This window comes from Malania oleifera, chromosome 1 (genome assembly GCF_029873635.1).
Source record: "Malania oleifera isolate guangnan ecotype guangnan chromosome 1, ASM2987363v1, whole genome shotgun sequence".
NCBI lineage: Eukaryota > Viridiplantae > Streptophyta > Magnoliopsida > Santalales > Ximeniaceae > Malania > Malania oleifera.
Genome location: NC_080417.1, coordinates 102,910,900 through 102,932,073, shown reverse-complemented (window position 1 = coordinate 102,932,073; position 21,174 = coordinate 102,910,900).

The following is a 21,174-nucleotide window of genomic DNA, read 5'->3' as shown; positions in this document are numbered from 1 at the left end:
TTAGTCTAGAATTTAATTTTTATAACTAATATGTATTTTTAAATATATTTTAAATAAAAATATTAATATTTTTATAACTAAAAATTTAAATGATAATTTTATTATAATAAAAATAATTTTTTTTAATTTATATTGATAACATATTATTATCAAATTAATTTATGTTAAAATAATATTATGAATTAAATTTTTATTTTTATTATTTTAATGTTAGTTTGAATTAATTGATGGTTCTTCTTATTCATTTCATAATTGAATTATGTTTTATTAATAATTAATATATTATAATATATAATAAAATAATATATGATTCCCCTCTAATGTATTTTTATAAATATATAATAACAACTAAATTTTCTTATATTTACAAAATTGATCTCCCCTATAGGTTATGAACAATGTCACTTATAAGTAGTCAAAAAGCTTTTTAATTTGTTTCTCAAAATTCACTTAAATATTTTTCATGAAAGTGACTCTAGATAATGTAAAACACTTTTTTACAATAAGTGTTTATTGTAGTACAATAAACATTAATTGCAAAAAGTGTTTTTCCAGAACCACTTTTTAAAAAACAATTTAAGTGAATTTTGAGAAACAAATTAAAAAGCTTTTTGACCACTTATAAGTGACATTGTTCATAACCTATAGGGGAGATCAATTTTGTAAATATAAGAAAAATTAGTGGCTATCTTATAATTAAAAAAAATACATTAAAATATAATAATGTATTATTTTATTATGTATTTTATAATATTAGTTATTAATAAAACATAATTTAATTCTGAAATATATAAGAAGAACTATATATTAATTTAAATTAACATTAAAAATTAAAATCCTAAGTTAATGAATAATATTATTTTAACATAAATTAATATGATAATCATATGTTATAAATATAAATTAAGAACAAACTGTTAATCAAAAAATAATATTATACTATTTTTTTATTTAATAAAAATATTTAAATATTAATTAAAAATAATCGTTAACGTAATTATTAATTAATTTTTTAGTTATATTTATATATATATCTATATATATATATATTATTTTATAATGCATTTAGCCCAACTTATTAATAAAATATAATTAAATTCTAAAATGAATAAAAAGAATCATCTATAAATTTAAATTAACATTTAATAAACTAAATTTTTATTTAATTGTTAATAATATATTTAACATAAATTAATATGATAATCGTATGTTATAAATATACATTAATAACAAGATTATTATTAATTCATAATAGTATTTTATTATTTTCAGTAATAGAAAATTTAAAATATAAAATTAGTATAATTATCATTTAAAATTTTAATTATAAAATATTAATATTTTTTATTTAAAATTGTTGTTTATGACATGACTCTTATACTTCAAGTGTTTATAAACAAAGGGAAGAAAAATATGTGCATGTGTTCTTGGTGCATAGCAGCAGTAGGGACTCGTCGACGAGTGCCCTGTCCTCGTTGACGAGGAGATCTCGAGAGCAAGAAAAACTCATAGTTTTTGAGATACTGAGAGCAAAAAAATGGGTTCGTCGACGAGTGGACAGACTAGTCAATGATTGTCCTTTGTCTCATCAACAAATCCCCTGTTCTAGTCGATGAGTAGTTTTGGGTTGCGAGCAATTTTTTGAATTTTGAATTTGAATGTTAGGATGGTTGGATAATTGGAGGGAAACCTTCAAGGGACTGTTATATATGTCATTCTGGACATGTATTGACAGAGAGAGTGATCATTTGTGAAGTGTATTGTGTACTTTGATATTTCCTTAGTTGAATTCTTGTGTCATTGTTTTCATGGATGTAGGCTTTGCCGAACTATGTAATTCTTGTTATTGTTCTTGTTATTTCTTGTGGTTGTGATTGATTTGCTTGTTGTGTTTTTATTCCTCTGTGCATCATTTATCCTATCATTATTCAAAAAAAAATTGGTATCAGAGCGATTATTGTTATGGCATCGGGATCATCTTTTACAAGATTTGACATTGTCAAATTTGATGGAATCGAAAATTTTGGTTCATGGGAGAGAAGAGACAAGGATATTCTTGTGCAACAAGGAATGACTAAGGCTCTATTTTATGTTCAATCGAATGGAATGGATGAGGCCATATGGGGAGATTTGAAAACAAAGGCCGCTTCTACAATACGCTTGGGTTTAGCCGATGAAGTGCTCTATCGTGTGATGGAGGAGGATTCTCCAGTGGCTATATGGCGAAAGTTGAAAAGCCGGTACATGTCTAAAATCACTCAACAATAAACTTTTTCTTAAACACGGTCTTTATTGGCTTAAGATGGTTGAAGGATCAAACTTAAATCAACATATCAATGCCTTCAATCAAATCATAAGTGATTTGATGAAAGTTGATGTTATGTTTGATGAAGATGACAAAGCTTTGATGCTATTGAACTCCTTGCCGTCGACTCATACCTATGAAAATCTAGTTACCACTTTTATGTAGGGAAGAGAGACTCCTGATCTTGTTGGCCTAACATGACTTACGAATCTTTTTTTGATGATAATAAATCAAGGGTATTTAACATGTTTTGGTTAAGGTGATGATGTTTTAGGAATCAAGTATATAAGTTCAAGATTAAGAGATCACAAGCCTTATTGATTGATTACATTCCAAGGATAAGTTGAAAAATGAATGCTTAAAGAGTATGAAAGCATGGATTCAAAGATGATTTTATGAAAGCTTAAAAGAGTATTGAAGTTCAAATTTAAGATGGACTCAACAAAAGACAAACATGAAGACTCCGAGCTTAGAACGTTTTTATGTCTTAAGAAAGTCTTTATGTAACTACTTCATTCAAAAGTCAATATGGATTATTTGAAACTTATTAGGATAAATCATTGACTTAGAGACCATATTTTGAAAAAAATAAGGAAAATATTTTCAAGATTCTCAAAGTGTTTTGACAAGTATAAAAGAATACAAAATATTTTCGAAACAAATTGAAAAACAATTTTTTGAACTGTCCAAGGGACTGACCCTTGCTAGCCTAGTCGACTGAACATTTATATAGAGCAAAATTGGGTGGACAATAAAGGCCCCGTCAATTGACCCTGACGAACCCAGTCGACTAACCCTACACTGACTTTGAATATTTACTATTTTTAAAGGCCTAGGTGACTGAACTCTTGAGTCCAATCGACTGGCACTTTGAAATTCAAAATTTTTAAAGTAACAAGAAGTTTCCAAGATTGAGTTTTTGAATTCTAAACGTCATGAAAACTTGGGAAACACTCCAAGTCACTTGGCGAACACAAAATACACTTTCTAAACTCTATAAATACACCCAAGACAAAGGATTCAAGATACCAAGAATTAAAATCAGCAATCAAGCCTTAGTGATTACAATCTTCAAAAGCTCTCTTGCTCACATACTTGTTGAAGTTTCTATTGAGTCTTGTTGAGATTTTATCACCGATATTTGCACACAAATTCAGAATCTTTTAATCAAAGAAAGAAGATCACGACAATATATTTCTAAAGCTCCAAATTTTCTATATTTGATATTTTGATTTGAAGTGTATAGTTGTGTTTTAAACTTGTACTAATCAAGCTCTTATTGAGAGTGTCTTTGTACACCAAATTCTCTGGTTTTTTTTGTTGACGGTTCAAGGTTGTTGAATTGTTGTACAGAGCATGGGCTCTATCATATGGAAGAAGTGTTGTAAAAGGTTTGTTCCATCCATAAAGGAGTGGTATAATGGAATCCTTAGGTATATTGCCTAAGGCGAGGACGTAGGCGGGGATAGTCAAACCTCATAAACTCTCAGTGTCACCCTCTTCCCTACTCTCTTTAACTTTTTGCACACTCAACTTGTGTGGATTGGGTATTTAATTTTCTACATATATATCAACTGCATGGATTGAATATTAAATTGCTGAAAATTAATTTGCTTTTGGGAATTGTGGAAACCAAAAGGCAGTACGTCAGTTGATCAATACATATTGTGGAAACCATAAGGGAGTACATTGATTGATTAACACTCAAGACTCATTAATTTGTTAATTGATAAAAACCAAAGCTCATTAATATAGAAATTTGTTTATTTAATTTCGGAGTTTTGGAAGCTTGGTTGAATTCTTTATTTCTTTTCATATTGAAATTCAGCTTATTTTGTTGAGTGGGTTGTCATATTCAAAAGCTAAATCTTGGAAGCATTGCTAGAATTAATATATTGTTTCATATGGTGAAGCTCATCTTAGTTGATTGAATTGATTTATTGGGTGTTGATTTAAAGTGCTAGAAGAAGTCTTGAAAAAATTACAAAGTATTCAATCTGGTATTCTCATTCATAAAGATTTATAGCTGAATTAATTCTTAGTTGAACTTGTGATTGAAATTCAAATCAACTATACATGTGTGATTGCTGAAATTAAAAAGAATTGAGAAAGAATTAATAAAATAGGTTATAAAGAAATTTTTTTTAAAAATCTCAATTCACCCCCCCCCCTCCCCCTCTTGGGAGTACACTGTTGGCCTTACAAGGCTTAATATCCTATTTTGATGCTAACAAACAAGTATAACTTAACATATTTGGTTAAGTGTTGTTATTTTTAGGACTAAATAAAGATTGCAAGGATAAAGAGTTCATGAGAGCTTATACTTCAGAAAAGGATAACTATATCAAGCTTGAGGCATGGATTCAAGAATAAAAAGACAAAACTCAACATGGCAAGCTCAAAGTTCAAATGAAGCTCAAATTCCAAATGCTATATCTTGAAAGTTCAAGTGATCCAAATTGAAAGATCAGAGAATTCTGGGAGATCAGAAGTTCAACAAAGAAGATCAAGAGACCTTAAAGCCAAGAAAATGTCAAAACAACTTAGGTCCAAGTCTTTGTAAATATTTCAAGTTTGTTCAAATATGACGTTTTCATTTTGAAGCTCATTAGGAAAAAGGAGACTTAGAAACCAGAGCTTAAGCCTTGGAACATATTTTTAAAAGTTAAACAAGTTAATATTCTAAGATAAACTTAAACAAAAGAGAGTGAAATCAAAAAGGGTTTAAAAGGGAAAAACTACCTGGACAGACGACTGTCTGTTAATAGACAGACGACTGGTAAGTTAAGAAACCTGATCAAAGTGGCAGAGCCTGGCAGACGACTGTCAACCAGTTGATAGACGACTGCCAAGGTAAATTGAGACGCTTATGTGTTTTTTACCAGATGACTGCCACCATTATGAGTGTTTTACAAATTGAGTGGTTCATGGACAAACGTCTGCCCACTTGAGGACAGGCGACTGCCATCTCTCTATGTGTACAAGTTGTACTTAAAATTCATGGACAGATAACTGCCACCCTGAGGACAGCCGACTACCACCTTTCTATTAGATAGATATATGTATGTTATACACTGACAGCCGACTGTCAAAGTTTGACAAACGTCTGGCTCGTGACATGTTTCAATTTTCCAACAAAATATAATCTTTGAAATTCAAATTTTTGGAAGCTTAAATATTTTTAATATTTGGAAACAACTTTTAGTATTCTTGGGGAACAAACAAGGAGGATTTCTACCTCTATAAATACCTCAAGAAACATTGATTTTAAACACCAAGAGAGACACCAAGAAATCAAATTCTGCAAATATACTCTCTCAAGCCTTCTGAAATTCTGAAAGTTCTTCAAAGCTCACATCATTCACGAAATCAACTGAAGTCTTGTTGATCTTCTCACCAATCTTGTGCTTAAATTGCTAATTCTTTCATCTATTGAAAGAACTCTACGGTGATACAATTCTGGAGCTTCAATTCTGAATTTCATATTTTGAATTTACTTTGAAGTATATTAGTTGTGTTGTAATTGTTGTACTAACCAGCTCTTTGAGGAGCAAGTTCTTTGTACACATCTATTTGATTTTTATCTTGTAGATTGATGAATCCAAGGACTGTTTAGATCGTTGGCTAAGTAAGGGGATATTTCTTAGAGAGGCGAGCTCTAGCCTATTTGAAGGAGTGACCAAACGATGGGATATCGTTTGGAGAGGCCGGCTCTGGCCTACTAAAGGAGTGTGTAAAGGTATTGTTCTGCCTAGTAAAGGAACAGGTTTAGTGAATCCTTTGGTGGTTTTCCAAAGGCGAGGACGTATGCTGGCTATAAGCCGAACCTCGTAAAAATCTTCATCTCACTCTTTCTTTCCCTTACTCCTTATTTTCAGTACATATTTCAATTGCGTGGATGGTTTAAATTTGAAATCATATATACTACGTAAATTTGGAAATCAAACAAACTTAAAGTTCAATTTTGATTTGAGTTGCGGAAATCGAAAAGGGAGTACGTTGGTTAAAATATTCTTTGCGGAAGCCATACTGGAGTACGTTACTTGGTTAAACACTCAAAGATAAATTAACTAAAATTTTATTTGAATTCTAAATATTTGGAAAGAGTGATTGAATTTTTTATTAAACATCCTATTGATAAAGAAAATTCACTATAGGGCTGCAAACTGATATAAGCAAAGTGATGTATATCTCATTCTTGGTTTGGTTGTTTTTACTTTCAAATTGTGGTTGAAGATTGAATGTTAATTAGTTGATTGTTTAAAAGAATCTCAGTTATTGTGTAATTGATAAATTAAACAAACAAGTTAATGAATTGGTTAAAAAATTAAAAAGGTTAAGAATTCTCCAAAGAAAATAAAAGGAAGTTTTAAATTCCAATTCAGCCCCCCTCTTGAGAAGCTATTCCTAATTTCAATTGGTATCAAAGCGGTGTCATAGCAAATCTTTATTAGTAGCTATAAAAAGATCTAAATGGCACACTTAGGTGTAGCTCCCTTTGGAGAGGGATAATCTTCAACTAGGCCTCCAATCTTTTCTGGACACAACTATACATTTTAGAAAAAAAGAATGCAAATATACCTTCAAACCATGGATTGGAAAGCTTCGGAAGTTATCATGGAAGGTGACCAAATTCCCACTAAAATAGTTGATGGAAAACAAGTTCCTAAGGAGAAAATTGATATGACAGACCTAGACTATAAGATGTTGCAAATAAACTCTAGTGCTATGAATGTTCTATATTGTGCTTTAGATGCCAATGAATTTAATAGAGTAATGGCTTGCAAATCAGCTAGGGAAATATGAGACAAGCTAGAAGTCACTTACGAAGGCACTATAGATGTTAAGGATAATAGGATCGATATGCTCACAAGTGAATATGAAGCTTTTAAGATGAACCCGGATGAATCCATAACTAATATGTTTATTAGGTTCACTCACATAATTAATTCCTTATGCACTAGGAAAAACCTATACTACTTATGAGATGATTAGGAAAATTCTTAGAGGGCTGCCACCAAAATGGGAACCAAAAGCCACTGCCATAACTGAAGGAAGAAATCTGAAAACCACTTCCTTAGATGAGTTAATGGTTCTCTGCTTACATATGAAATGGCAATGAATGAAAAAGATGGAAAAACCAAAACCCAAGACACAATAGCCTTCAAAGCCCTAAAAGATAACTCAAGTAGTGAAGAAGAAATGGATAAAGATGAAGTAGCTTTCATATCTAAAAAACTAGCGAGAATACTAAGAAGGAGAAACAAATCCAAGAGAAGTAATCAAAACTCTGAATCAGTAGAAGAAACCAGCAAAAAGTCAAAGAATAAAACTCCTATGTGTTACAATTGCAACAAAGTTGGATACATAAAACCGGAATGTCCTCTACTTAAGAAAAAGTCTAAAAAGAAAAAGAAAAAGGCCATGAAAGCCACTACTTGAGACATGATGAGTACAAGTAGTTCAGAAATTGAATCAAGTGACCAAGAGATTGCTTATACTTGCTTTATTGCTTGGGATGATGAGGAAAGCTCTTCAGCCAAATCCTTGGATAATTCTTATAGTAATTCTTCAAATGAATCTAATAAGGAAAGGATGCCATCTTATGAAGAACTACAAAATGATTCATTCAAAGTACACAAGATGCTGATCAAAGTAAATAAACAAAACACTTAATTGAAGAATAAGAATGAATGTATCATGACAGAATTAGAATCCCTTAAGAATGCTAAAAGGGAAAAGGATTCAAGGATCAAGAAAATTGAAAATAAGTATGATGCTGCTATAAAAGAATTAGAAGCTAAAACTCTTGCTGAAAAAGAAAACGGCTTGAAAAGTAAGAAATTAAAAAGCAAGAATGAACAAATGATAGAAGACCTTCGATCCCTATCCTCTACGGTATATGAGAAAGATATGTATATTTTTGAATTAGAGAATAGAATCAGAAAATTATCTCATGAATTGGAGAAAACATTAAAGAAAGTTGACAACAAGAAAGAGATAGAGTTAAATGATCTCAAGAATCAAATTGAAGATAAAGAGAAGATCATTCATAACTTCACTAAAGGAAAGGCTAATTTTGATAAAATGATAGGCTCCCAAAGAATAACTCTAAATAAAGAAGGCATTGGTTTTAATGGAATTAAAAATACAAGAAAAAAGAATCTTTATATGGGTTATTTTTCAAAAGAAGCCAAAGACTAGGCTACTACATCTAGTAATGCCTACACTAATACAATATGCTATCAATGCAAGAAAAAGAGGCATAGCAAGTTTGAATGTCCATTCAAGAGAAAGAATGTGAAAATGAAACAAATATGGAAAATTAGAAAACATCCCTTGTGAAACCTACAAGACTCAAAAAGGTATGGGTACCTAGATAAAAAGCATTGAAAAACTCAGTGTTTATTAAAATACATGGTTGGTCAAAAATCATAAAATGATTCATACAAAATCATGATAAAGATTTTTTAAAGAAAAAGACATATGAAAGCAAAAATTGAGAGGTTAACTAAAAAGAGAAGAAGAACAGTTGGTCAGGGCAGACGACTGCCAAGAGCTAGCAGGCGGCTGGCAGGCTACTGTTTGTATAAAAGACAGTAGATAAACGACTGCCAGAGAGCTGGCAGGCAACTAGCAGGCTACTAACTGGCAGGCTACTGTCTGTGTAAAAGAAAGTAGACAGACGACTGTCAACAAAGTGACAAATGACTGTCTTGTGGCGGGTGGTGCTCATTTCACTTAAAAACACGATTTTTAAACCCCCCAGACGTCTGTCCATCCTTCTTCCCTCTCTAAATCATCTTCTCTTCCTTTTCTTCAAAGTTCTTTCTCTACCAAGCTGCTCCCAACGGACATCCATCATAACCCTAATCCATACACATCTAGGGTTTCTGAACTTCAACTGGTTCAAAATGGTTTGTACCAAAACTGCAGGAAGAAAAGAAAAAGCCTCCTCGTCTTCTTCAAAGCCTACAAGCAACGATGACATAGAAAAGCGGCTAGTTTCATCGCATGCAAAAGCAATATATCAAAATCACATTTTGGCAATCAATCCAATGATCTGCAAGGTACTAGATGTCACTTTCTTTAAAGAAAATTTTCCTGAAATTCTAGAAATGTTCAAAACTATAGGATGGGATAATTTCATTCTTCACCAAGTAAAGGGGCATTACTCGGATCAAATTAAGATTTTTTATTCAAACTTGGTAAAGAAAGAAGTTGGAATTGCTTCTAAAATTTATGGTCAGAAGATAATTCTTACCCCACACACTTTACGGAAAATTCTTCACATCAAGCATGGAGCTTTTGAGTGTACTCCAGTTGAGAAACAATGGACTTTGGAACAAGGTTTCTCACCACAAGAATTTTTTCCCTTGGTAGTGAACAATGCACCTGTTTATTTTGGACATCCTCCATTATATAAATAGCTCAATCTTCAAGCACAAATCTTGTACAAGATCATTGTGTACAATATAATTCCGAGGTATGGATCCTTTGATCATGTATCATTCTTCGATTGTTTCATAATGTGGTGCTTACTAAAAGGGAAGAAATTAGACTTAGCCAGTATTATACTGAAATGGATGGTTATGAAGCTCGAATCCCCTAGAATTGAGCTTCCATATGGCGAGTTTCTTTCCTTGATCTTTGCTCATTTCCAAGTCCTCTCTTCATCCTCAAAAATAGTGAAGCGTACCCATTACCATGTTTTCTCATCTACTACACTGAAACGAATGGGTTACAAAAAGTATACCAAGGGTTGGATGTTTCGGGGTAATAGACCGGCAAGACCTGCACTAGAAGAAAGGAATCCAACTTTTGAAGAAGCTGATATGCCACCTTGGTTTGTTTAGTTTTATCAGAGAATTATACTAGTTTTAGTTCTAAAATGCGAGAAAAATTTTCTTCTCTTCAGGATAAAATCTCAACCATTGATGACAAGTATACCTTATTAGATAATCGCATTGCAAAGATAGAGCATCATGTCATTAAACATGAAACTGATTCAGAACGAGAGTAATGAAAATACTAATGAGGAAGAAGCTGAAAATGAAGGAGAAGATGAAGCAGAAGCTGAAGAAGAAGGGGAAGCTGAAGGAGAAGATGAAGAAGCAACTGATGAAGAAGAAGAAGAAGAAGAAGAAGAAGAAGAAGAAGAAGAAGATGAAGAAGGAAAAGGAATTGCTGAAGATAGAATCACCAATTATGATACATAGACTTTTGATGTTGTTTGTATGCTACATGTGCTCAAAATCTGGATGTATTTTTCCTTTTTGTTGATGTAAAAAGGGGGAGTATGTGTGAGCAAAGTTTATGAGTCTTTGTATGTCTTTGTTTCTAGTTATGAAGCTCTGAACCTATGTAATGTTTTGTTAAACAGTTTGATTTACTATAATTTCTAATGTTAATGTTCCATTTGAAACTTTGAATCTTTTGAATTATTAAGTGTGCTAATTGACAGGGAGAGTGTTATGACTTATCACATGTATATGCTCATTTTGCTATTAATCAATTGATACCATGAATTATATTTTAAATTGGATAATAACAAAGGAAGAAAAAGCTGTTAGTAAAGATATGCCTATTAACACACACATGCTATATTGAGAAATAAATTGAGGTGTACACATGGTGATAATATACTCAAAAGGACATTTGAACTTGGTCATCATATTTTTTTTTCTCTTTTTGATCGATGTCAGAAGGGGGAGAAGTGTTTAGAAAAAATTGAGTTACAAAAATTGAGCTTGAACATAATACATATATATATATCAAAAGGATAATAAGCATTTGAACTTGAATGTTGTTAAAATGATGCTTATTGAATAGGGGATGAAATTAGGAATAGCTTCCCAAGAGGGGGGGTGAATTGGATTCTTTTAAAAAAAAATTTGTCCCTTTAGGATTAATTCTTTTTAAGTTGTAAAATTTAAGGGCAATCATAATCAACATAGCAAGATCAAACACTCAATTTATGTAACAATATATGTGAGAATTTGCTGCACTCAGTATAAGTCCTATATCACAATTATTCTTCTTCCAATGTTTAGTTTTTAAATAAACTTTCAGATTAATAGGTCAAGGATAATCAACCAACATAGTCCCTTTTGGTATCCAGAATCAATGCTAATTTATCCAAAATGAATTACCTTTCGGTCTTTTTAACAACCAAACATTCAGAATTAAAATTTAAAGCTACCATGCAGATTATATCAAAAAAATAAAAATAAATAGTAGAGTAGAAAAAGAAGAACACAAGGATTTTTACAAGGTTCGGCTTCAAAATAGCCTACGTCCTCGCCCTTGGCAAAAACCGTCAAAGGATTCACTATTACTATTCCTTTATCAGTCGGAACAAAACCAATTACAAGCACTCCTTGGGTAAGGCTAGAGTCTGCCTTCTCCAAACAATCTTCTCTTGTTTGGTCCAACGATTCAATACTCAAAACCGTCAATAAATCTTGTTACAAAGATAGAAAACAAGACGTATAAGAACTTGCTCCTCAAAGAACTGATTAGTACAAATTTGAAACACTTATGCACTTCAGTAAATTCAGAATATGAATTTCAGAATGAAGCTCTTAGAAATTTATCACCGTAGGTATCTTTCAATGAAAGAATCAACAACTCAATGATCAAACACAGTGAGAGATTCAGCAAAAACTTCTCTTAATTTTGAGCAAGGATGAGAGCAATTTGAAGCACTTTCAGAAATTCAGAATGAGAGAGTATAACAGCAGAATATGATTTCTTAATGATCTTAATGTAGAAATCAATGTATCTTAGGGGTATTTATAGATGTAGAAAACCTTCTTACTTATTCCCCAAGAATACTTAGAGTTGTTTCCTTATATTAAACTTATTTGAGTTTCCAAATATTTGAATTTCAAAAATTAGATCCATTGGAAAACAAAAAAATGCCACGAGGTAGACGACTGTGAAGTCCTAGTAGTCATCTGTCCATTTAATATAACTATAAAAACATAGGCACAATGGTGGCAGTCATTTGTCCCTTAAGTGGCAGTCATCTATCATCAGAATATGAGGTGGCAGTTATCTGCCCATATGGTGACAGTCGTCTGTCCATATGTAATTTTAAGCCTTTCAATAACATAGAACTTGAACAGTCGTCTAGTGAAACCTTCACAGTCTTCTCACTTTTCACTGGCAATCGTCTGTTAGGCTACTGTTTTCGAGTTTTAAGCCTTGTTAATTTGGCCAGTCATCTGTCAATCGTCTGTCAATTTATAGACAATCGTCTATCAATGTACAGACAGTCGTCTGTCAATTTACAGACAGTCGTCTATCCACTGGATGTTTTTCTTTTCTAGTCAATTTTTTTATTTCTCTCTCATTGTTGCTTGGAATATAGATCTGTTTTAACTTTAAAAACATATTCTAAGTTTTATCTTAAGGTCCCTAAGTCTTTTTGCTTAATGAGCTTCAAAATGAAAAGTTCATATTTGAATAAACTTAAGTACTTACAGAAACTTTTCCTAAGTACTTAAAAATTCTTCTTTGCTCTGAACTTTCTTTGTTGCTAGTCTCTCATCTCTTAGAATTATCTGAGCTTTCATCTCATTAAACCCTCTTAATATTTCTCATTGATTCAGACTTTTAGCTCTCATGTTGATCTTCTTTAATCATCATGCCCTTATGGTCTTCAGACTTTTATCCATGCTATCAAACTTTGATCCATGCTACATAAGTACTTTCAACATTGATTCCTGAGAAAATACAACACTCAACAGAAGCATGTTAATTCCTACTTGTTTGTTAGTATCAAAATAAAGTATTAAACCTTGTAAGGCCAACGGGGGAGTCTTATTTAAGGCTAACTCCAATTTTATTTTTACTTCTTGTTTGTCATCATCAAAAAGGGGGAGATTGTTGGCCTTACAAGGCTTAATATCCTATTTTGATGCTAACAAGAAAGTATAACTTAACATATTTGGTTAATTTTTTTTTATTTTCAGGACTAAATAAAGAATACAAGGATAAAGAGTTCATGAGAGCTTATACTTCAGAAAAGGATAACTATATCAAGCTTGAGGCATGGATTCAAGAATAAAAATACAAAACTCAACATGGAAAGCTCAAAGTTCAAATGAAGCTCAAATTCCAAATGCTATATCTTGAAAGCTCAAGTGATCCAAATTGAAAGCTCAGAGAAGTCTGGCAGAACAGAAGTTCCGCAAAGAAGATCAAGAGACCGTAAAACCAAGAAAATGTCAAAACAACTTAAGTCCAAGTCTTTGTAAGTACTTCAAGTTTATTCAAATATAAAGTTTTCATTTTAAAGCTCATTAGGCAAAAGGAGACTTAGAAACCATAGCTCAAACCTCGGAACATATTTTTAAAATTTAAACAAGTTAATATTCCAAGATAAACTTAAACAAAAGAGAGAGAAATCAAAAAGGGCTTAAAGAGGAAAAACTACCTTTACAGACGACTGTCTATTAATAGGCAGACGACTGGTAAGTTAAGAAACCTGATCAAAGTAGCAAAGCCTGACAGATGACTGTCAACCAGCTGATAAACGACTGCCAAGGAAAAATGAGACGCTTGTGTGTGTTTTACCATACGACTGCCACCATTCTGAGTGTATTACAAATTGAGTGGTTCATGGACAGACGACCGCCCACTTGAGGACAGATGATTGCCATCTCTCTGTGTGTAAAAGTTATACTTAAAATTCATGGACAGATGACTGCCACCCTAAGGATAGTCAACTGCCACCTTTCTGTTAGATAGATATATGTATGTTATACATTGACAACCGACTGTCAAAGTTTGACAGACATCTAGCTCACGGCATGCTTCAATTTTCCAACGGATATAATCTTTGAAATTCAAAATTTTGGAAGCTTAAATATTTTTAATATTTGGAAACAACTTTTAGTATTCTTGGGGAACAAGCAAGGAGGATTTCTACCTTTATAAATACCTCAAGAAACATTGATTTTAAACACCAAGAAAGACACCAAGAAATCAAATTCTACAAATATACTCTCTCAAGCCTTCTGAAATTATGAAATTCTAAAAGTTCTTCAAAGCTCACATCATTCACGAAATCAACTGAAGTCTTGTTGACCTTCTCACCAAGCGTGTGCTTAAATTGCTAATTCTTTCATCTATTGAAAGATCTCTACGGTGATACAATTCTGGAGCTTCAATTCTGAATTTCATATTTTGAATTTACTTTGAAGTATATTAGTTGTGCTATAATTGTTGTACTAACCAGCTCTTTGAGGAGCAAGTTCTTTGTACACATCTATTTGATTTTTATCTTGTAGATTGAAAAATCCAAGGACTGTTTGGATCGTTGGCTAAGCAAGGGGATATTGCTTAGAGAGGCAGGCTCTAGCCTATTTGAAGAAGTGACCGAACGAGGGGATATTGTTTCGAGAGGCGGGCTCTGGCCTACTGAAGGAGTGTGTAAAGGTATTGTTCCGCTCGATGAAGGAACAGGTTTAGTGAATCCTTTGGTAGTTTGCCAAAGGTGAGGACATAGGTTGGGTATAAGCCGAACCTCGTAAAAATCTCCATCTCACTCTTTCTTTCCCTTACTCCTTATTTTCAGTACACATTTCAATTGCGTGGATGGTTTAAATTTGAAATCATATATACTACGTATATTTGGAAATCAAAGAAACCTAAAGTTCAATTTTGATTTGAGTTGTGAAAACCGAAAAGGGAGTACGTTGGTTAAACCATTCTTTGCGGAAACCATACGGGAGTACGTTACTTGGTTAAACACTCAAAGATAAATTAACTGAAAGTTTATTTGAATTCTAAATATTTGGAAAGAGTGATTAAATTTTATATTGATGAAGAAAATTCACTACATAGCTGCAGACTGATATAAGCAAGTATAAAATTACCATATTCAAACTGTTGTATATCTCATTCTTGGTTTGGTTGTTTTTACTTTCAAATTGTGGTTGAAGATTGAATGTTAATTAGTTGATTGTTTAAAAGAATCTCAGTTATTGTGTAATTGATAAATTAAACAAACAAGTTAAAAAATTGGTTAAAGAATTAAAAAGGTTAAGAATTCTCCAGAGAAAATAAAAAGAAGTTTTATATTCCAATTCACCCCCCCCCCCCACTCTTGGGAAGTTATTTCTAATTTCATACACCTTCCTTTCAATTGGTATCAGAGGGAGGTTGTAGAAAATCTTAATTTAGAAGTTACATAAAGATTTAAATGTCACACCTAGGTGTATCTCCTTTTGCTGAGGGTCAATACTCAACTAGACCTCTTATTTTCTGTGGTGTAAACTTAGACCTCTTATTTTCAGCGATGTAAACTACACTTTTTTTTTTTACTTTTTAAGTCTGATCCCTGTTTCGATGCTGACAAAACACTTGTATTTCATGTGTGCAATTAGCGTTTTTGAACAGGTTCATGATTCAGCACACACATAAGGTAATGGACATGGAATCCAGAAGACTTAAAGCTTACTTCAACTGGTGTATTCCATGGAGAGAAAAGCAATGAAGAAGAAGAAGACATTTAATTTTAATTTGTAAATGCATTTAATTTTTATATTTTTGGTTTGTAATAATTGCTTAAATTTTGCATGATATGACTTAATGCTCAAATAAGTCATAGACAGGCCTTAGGGCAGACATAATTAAAAGCCTTGGGCAATTGACCGATATATGTGTTATAGCCCATGGTCGATCGAACACACTGTTGGCCAAAAAGTCAAATAGTTGACTAAGCCTTGGGCGCCCGAACCAAAAATGAACGAGTCTTCCACAATCAACCGAACCCTGGTCATTGACTTTTCCACTATAATCAGGCGACCGAACTTGTAGTTCAAAAATGCCTCGATTGACCAAACCTTATGAACCGGCAGCCCAAACCGTTCACTGGGCGACCGAAACCACAAAGGCCTAGGAAATCGCCTAGCTCAACCGATCAGCCATTGGCCATGGTCAACCAAACGAAAAATTTGCCTGTGTGCCTTTGTGAGTGTTTGGGCGATCAACCTTAGGCATCAGGCGACCGAACCTCTCGAGGTTAAATTTTAATTAAACTTTTTCAAATTCCCCAATAGGTCCCCAATCGTCATATTTTTCGAAAAACTATAAATACCCCTTTCATTTGTTTAATTAGAAACTTTGATTAACTGTAAAATTCTCTCAAATACTTTTTAATCAATGTTTCCCCATTTCAATTTCTATTTTAAAATCTTTTATGGGGTAAATTTTTATACTCTCCAAACTCTCTTTATTACTCTTTGTAAAATCATTTGAAAGAGAGTATTCATTTTTGATTGGGCATTTATTTTATGAAAAAAAATTTTACCCTCATAAATTCTTTCATTATTTTAAAATCATTATTGAGAGTAAATCTTGGTTCTCCCGATTATTTTCCTGATAAATATTTTCGGAGAAACTTTTTGTAGGCTTTAAGATATTAGAAGTATTTTATTGCATACTCTATTTTAAATCAAAGATCATATATTTTTCATTTGTGCAAAAATTTCATTTATATATCATACTCAAAGATTGCACAATTATTTTGAAAACTCCTTTACTCTACTGAGCATTAATTTCGTATTATATTAGAGAGTGCATTGTAGAGCTTAAACGTGTACATCTTTGCTTGTATTTTCAAAAGCATTGTCTTATATAAAAATGGTTTTTATTGTAACAGTTGGGTTCATCCCATTAATTGAACTTGGGAGTTTCAGCCCTGTAAGTGAGACCGATTGGTTTTAGCTCGAAAATTGAACTGAAGAGTCTAAGCCCATAAGTGAGACAAGTTGGGCTCAACCTTATAATTGAGCTGGGGTTTACCTCGCCCCGTAAGGGGAGGTTGTAACGGCTTCTGCTCCACCCGTTTAAGTGAGCAGAGATAGTGTAATCCTTGGGGGGTATGCCCAAGATGAGGACGTAGACTAATTTGGCTGAACCTCGATAACAAATATCGTGTGTGTGTCTCTCTCTCCCTTATCTCAATTATTTTTGTACTTAAATTACGCATGTGTATGCTCTCATTTATAGTTATAATTATTTGCATGCACACCTCTATTTCAAATAAGATATGTTCTACGTGTATGTCTGCATTTATCATTTTATTAATTTACATACACATTTGTACAATTAATGGGATATGAATTGTGGTGAATCGATATAAATGTTTAAATTAGTCGAAATGTTTTAAAACCCAATTCACCCCCCCCCCTCCCTCTTGGGATCACACCAAAGTCAACACTTTTGGAAACAAAGAATGAGAATATACTTACAAACTATGAATTGGAAAGTATAGAAAGTAGTCACACACGATGACCTTATCCCCACTAAAATCGTGGATGGTAAAGAAATGCCAAAAGAAGAAAAAGAGATGACCGACAATGACCATAAGATGTTACAAGAAAATTCAAGTGCTATGAATGCATTATATTGTGCTCTTGATGTAAATGAGTTCAATAGAATTATGAGATGCAAATCAGCCAAAGAAATATGGGATAAACTAGAGGTAACCTATGAAGGAACGGTTGATCTTAGAGATAGTAGAATCGACATGCTCACAAGCGAGTATAAGACTTTTAGGATGAACCCGAATGAAAATATTACTAGTATGTACACTAGGTTCACCCATATAATAAACTCCATCAATGCCTTAGGAAAGAATTACTCAACTTATGAAATAATCCAAAAAATTCTTATAGGACTTCCACCGATTTGGGAACCTAAGGCCACTGCAATAACTGAAGGAATAAATTTGAAAAACACCTCTCTAGATGAATTAATAGGTTCTCTACTCACATATGAGGTGGCAATAAATGAAAGAACTAGAGGAAAATCTAAAGCCAGGGAATCCATTGCGTTTAAAACCTCAAGTGAAAGTTCTAGTGATGAAGATGAAGAGGTAATGGATGATAACAATATAGCCTTCATAACCAAGAGACTTACAAAAATCCTTAGAAAGAAGAATAAAAGAAAATTCTGGGACTTCAAATCAAATGAAGAAGAAACTAATGAAAAGAAAACAAAGAAAGAACCTCCTACATGCTATAATTGCAAGAATGATTTTAAGAAGAAAAAGAAAAAGGCAATGAAAGCCACTACATGGGACAATATAAGTTCTAGTAGCTCAGAATGTGAATCAATTGACCAAGAGGTTGCAAATGGTTGACTTATGGCATGGGACGATGATGAAGTACAAAGCACCTCATCCAAATCATTTAATGAATCTTATGACAACTCATCAGATGAATCTAGTGATGAGAGTAGAGCATATTATGAAGAACTAAAAATAGAATTATGCAAAGTTCATAAGATTCTAGTTAAAGTAACTAAACAATATACTTCATTGAAAAATAAGAATGAAGCTATAATGAAATAATTAGAATCAAAAAATCTTACTAAAAGAGCTAGTAAGGATGCAAGCAAGCTGCAAAGGAATAAAAGATTTAGAAATACTTTGCCTTGAAAGTAAATTTGAGGGTCAAAATAAAATAATTTACAACTTCACTAAAGGAAAGGAGAACTTTGATAAAATGATTGGATCACAAAGAATATCTTTGGATAAAGAAGGTATAAGATTCAATGGAGTAGAGAACACAAGGAAAAAGATCCTCTACATGGGGTACTTTGTAAGAGCCTCTAAAGACTATGCTAGCACCTCTTCAAATGCTTACACTCACACCACACGCTTCCTTTGCAAGTTAGGGCAATACCGAGACCCCTCTTTTTGCGAGTCTGGCCTGCTCGCCTACCTAGATCACCTGAAAAATTTTAAAGTAATGGGATGAGCCAACACTCAGTAAAACGAAATATGCTATTGCTAGTGTGGGCAAATGAGTTACAATATTGTGAGAATCTATTACTATATAATCATGTATCACTGAATTTGTAAATACAATACCAGTAATATAAACCATCACCTTTTCCTTGTTGCTTAACATATCTGTACTTTAGGTTTCTACTCAAAATACTTTTAATATATATATATATATATATTTTCTATCTCTATAAATCTGTATAAACATAGTAATAATTGAAAACTTCCCAGTGGATAATTATGTGTCATGATTTAGCCTCTTATGACAGGGTTGTACGGCCCGTAGGTGGGATCTACCCTGACTGGCCGACTAGGATAAACCACTATATTCCATCAGTCTGATCAGCCCTCCTCAACCCATATCTGATGGGGAGGTCGTCCACTCGTGGGCTCTATATGATCGACCGTTATACCACGTATTATCTGAATAGGTGGTTGCACTCTATACTGTATGTAGCTACGATACCGTGCTTTGTAATTTGTAATGGTCCATCAAGGTCTAATACTATATAATACATTTCTATATACAACTATCTGTTTTACCATGATTCTGTAATAACTGTATAAACCATGACGTTGTGATAAACTGTATTTGTATCAACTATATTTTTTGAAAAAACTGTAAAATTGTATGTCATGGTACTGTAAATTGTATCTGTATCAACTATATAATAATGGTATTCTGTAATTATTATAAAATATTTCATCTGTTTGTATATCTTGTAAAATATAACTCTGAAAAATACTGTAAAGTATGTTTCTGTACAATATCTATATTCTAAAGTCACACGGTAATTTAAAACATATTATACGTAATGGATAAACTGTATAAATTTCTGCTATGAATAACAATCTGGTATATATATCCTATACTGAAAATCATACTAAATTTGTCTAGCATTGCATATTTCCCTTACCTGATTTTTTCTAAAATCACCCTACTGTAGCGGGTCCTACACCCGCAGGGTTCTCCACTCAACACCCTGAAAACCATAAATCTCATAACAAAACATCATTATTTCTATGTCTACTACATTTTTTACAACTGCAACTAAACCAAATTTTGCTTAAAAGACCTTACCCTGAATTTAGGATGAAATCCAACTTCGTCCAACCGACGATCTGCTCCAGCAGACTTGGAGAGAACTTTCCCAGAAGCGTCGTGGTGGCTTCAGATCGTCGATCCGGCGACTAATGGGTCCGAAATCAAATAAAAATGGGAGAGGAGCCGTAGATAAAGGAGAGAGAGAGTCTTCGCTAAAATTTCTGCTTAAAAGTTGAGTTTAAGCACTATTTATACTTCGGGATTCGTCAACGAGCCACATCACCTCGTTGACGAGTCCTGTAGAAAGTTGGTTGATAAACCTTCACCCTTGTCAATGAATTTTGGACTTCCTAAAAATCCTCTTTCGGCATCTTCTCGTCGACGAGATCCTGAAGAACCCTCATCGACGAAACCCCTGTGTTTGTCGATGAGGCTTGGAAAATTTCTTGGGATTATCACCTCCAAAATGTAATGTCGTCAACGAATGCCTCCTTCTGTTACTGTTTCCATTTTCCTCCCACTTTATTATTTAAATATCATTATTCTTTGGGTTGTTACATTCTCCTCTCCTTATAAAATTTCTCCCTCGAAATTTACCATTCATATAGCTCATCATCCTTTAAAGGTAAAACGGTTTACTTATTTTATTACCCGCCCTCACTTATGGCGGAGGAATACCGTGGTTACATAGGTTGTTCTACGAGATTACAAGTATAAAAGAAAATTCACCCAAAACCAAAATACTACATATCCTATAATCTACATTATAATTTGTTGACCTAACTGGGCTTTTTAATCTTATTTTGATGATAACAAAATGAAGGATGTTTTAACATATGATGTTAAGTAATGTGTTTTAGGTAAAAGAACTCTCAAGGTTGATAGGTTGAAGCTCAATGTTAATCTAGTGAAAGCTCCTCAGAATATTGAAGGCAATGAACGACAAATTAAGAAGTTTAAGGGCAAGCAAACCCAAAGTCAAAAGTGAACCTCAAAAGGCTGAAGAAGGCTGAAGGA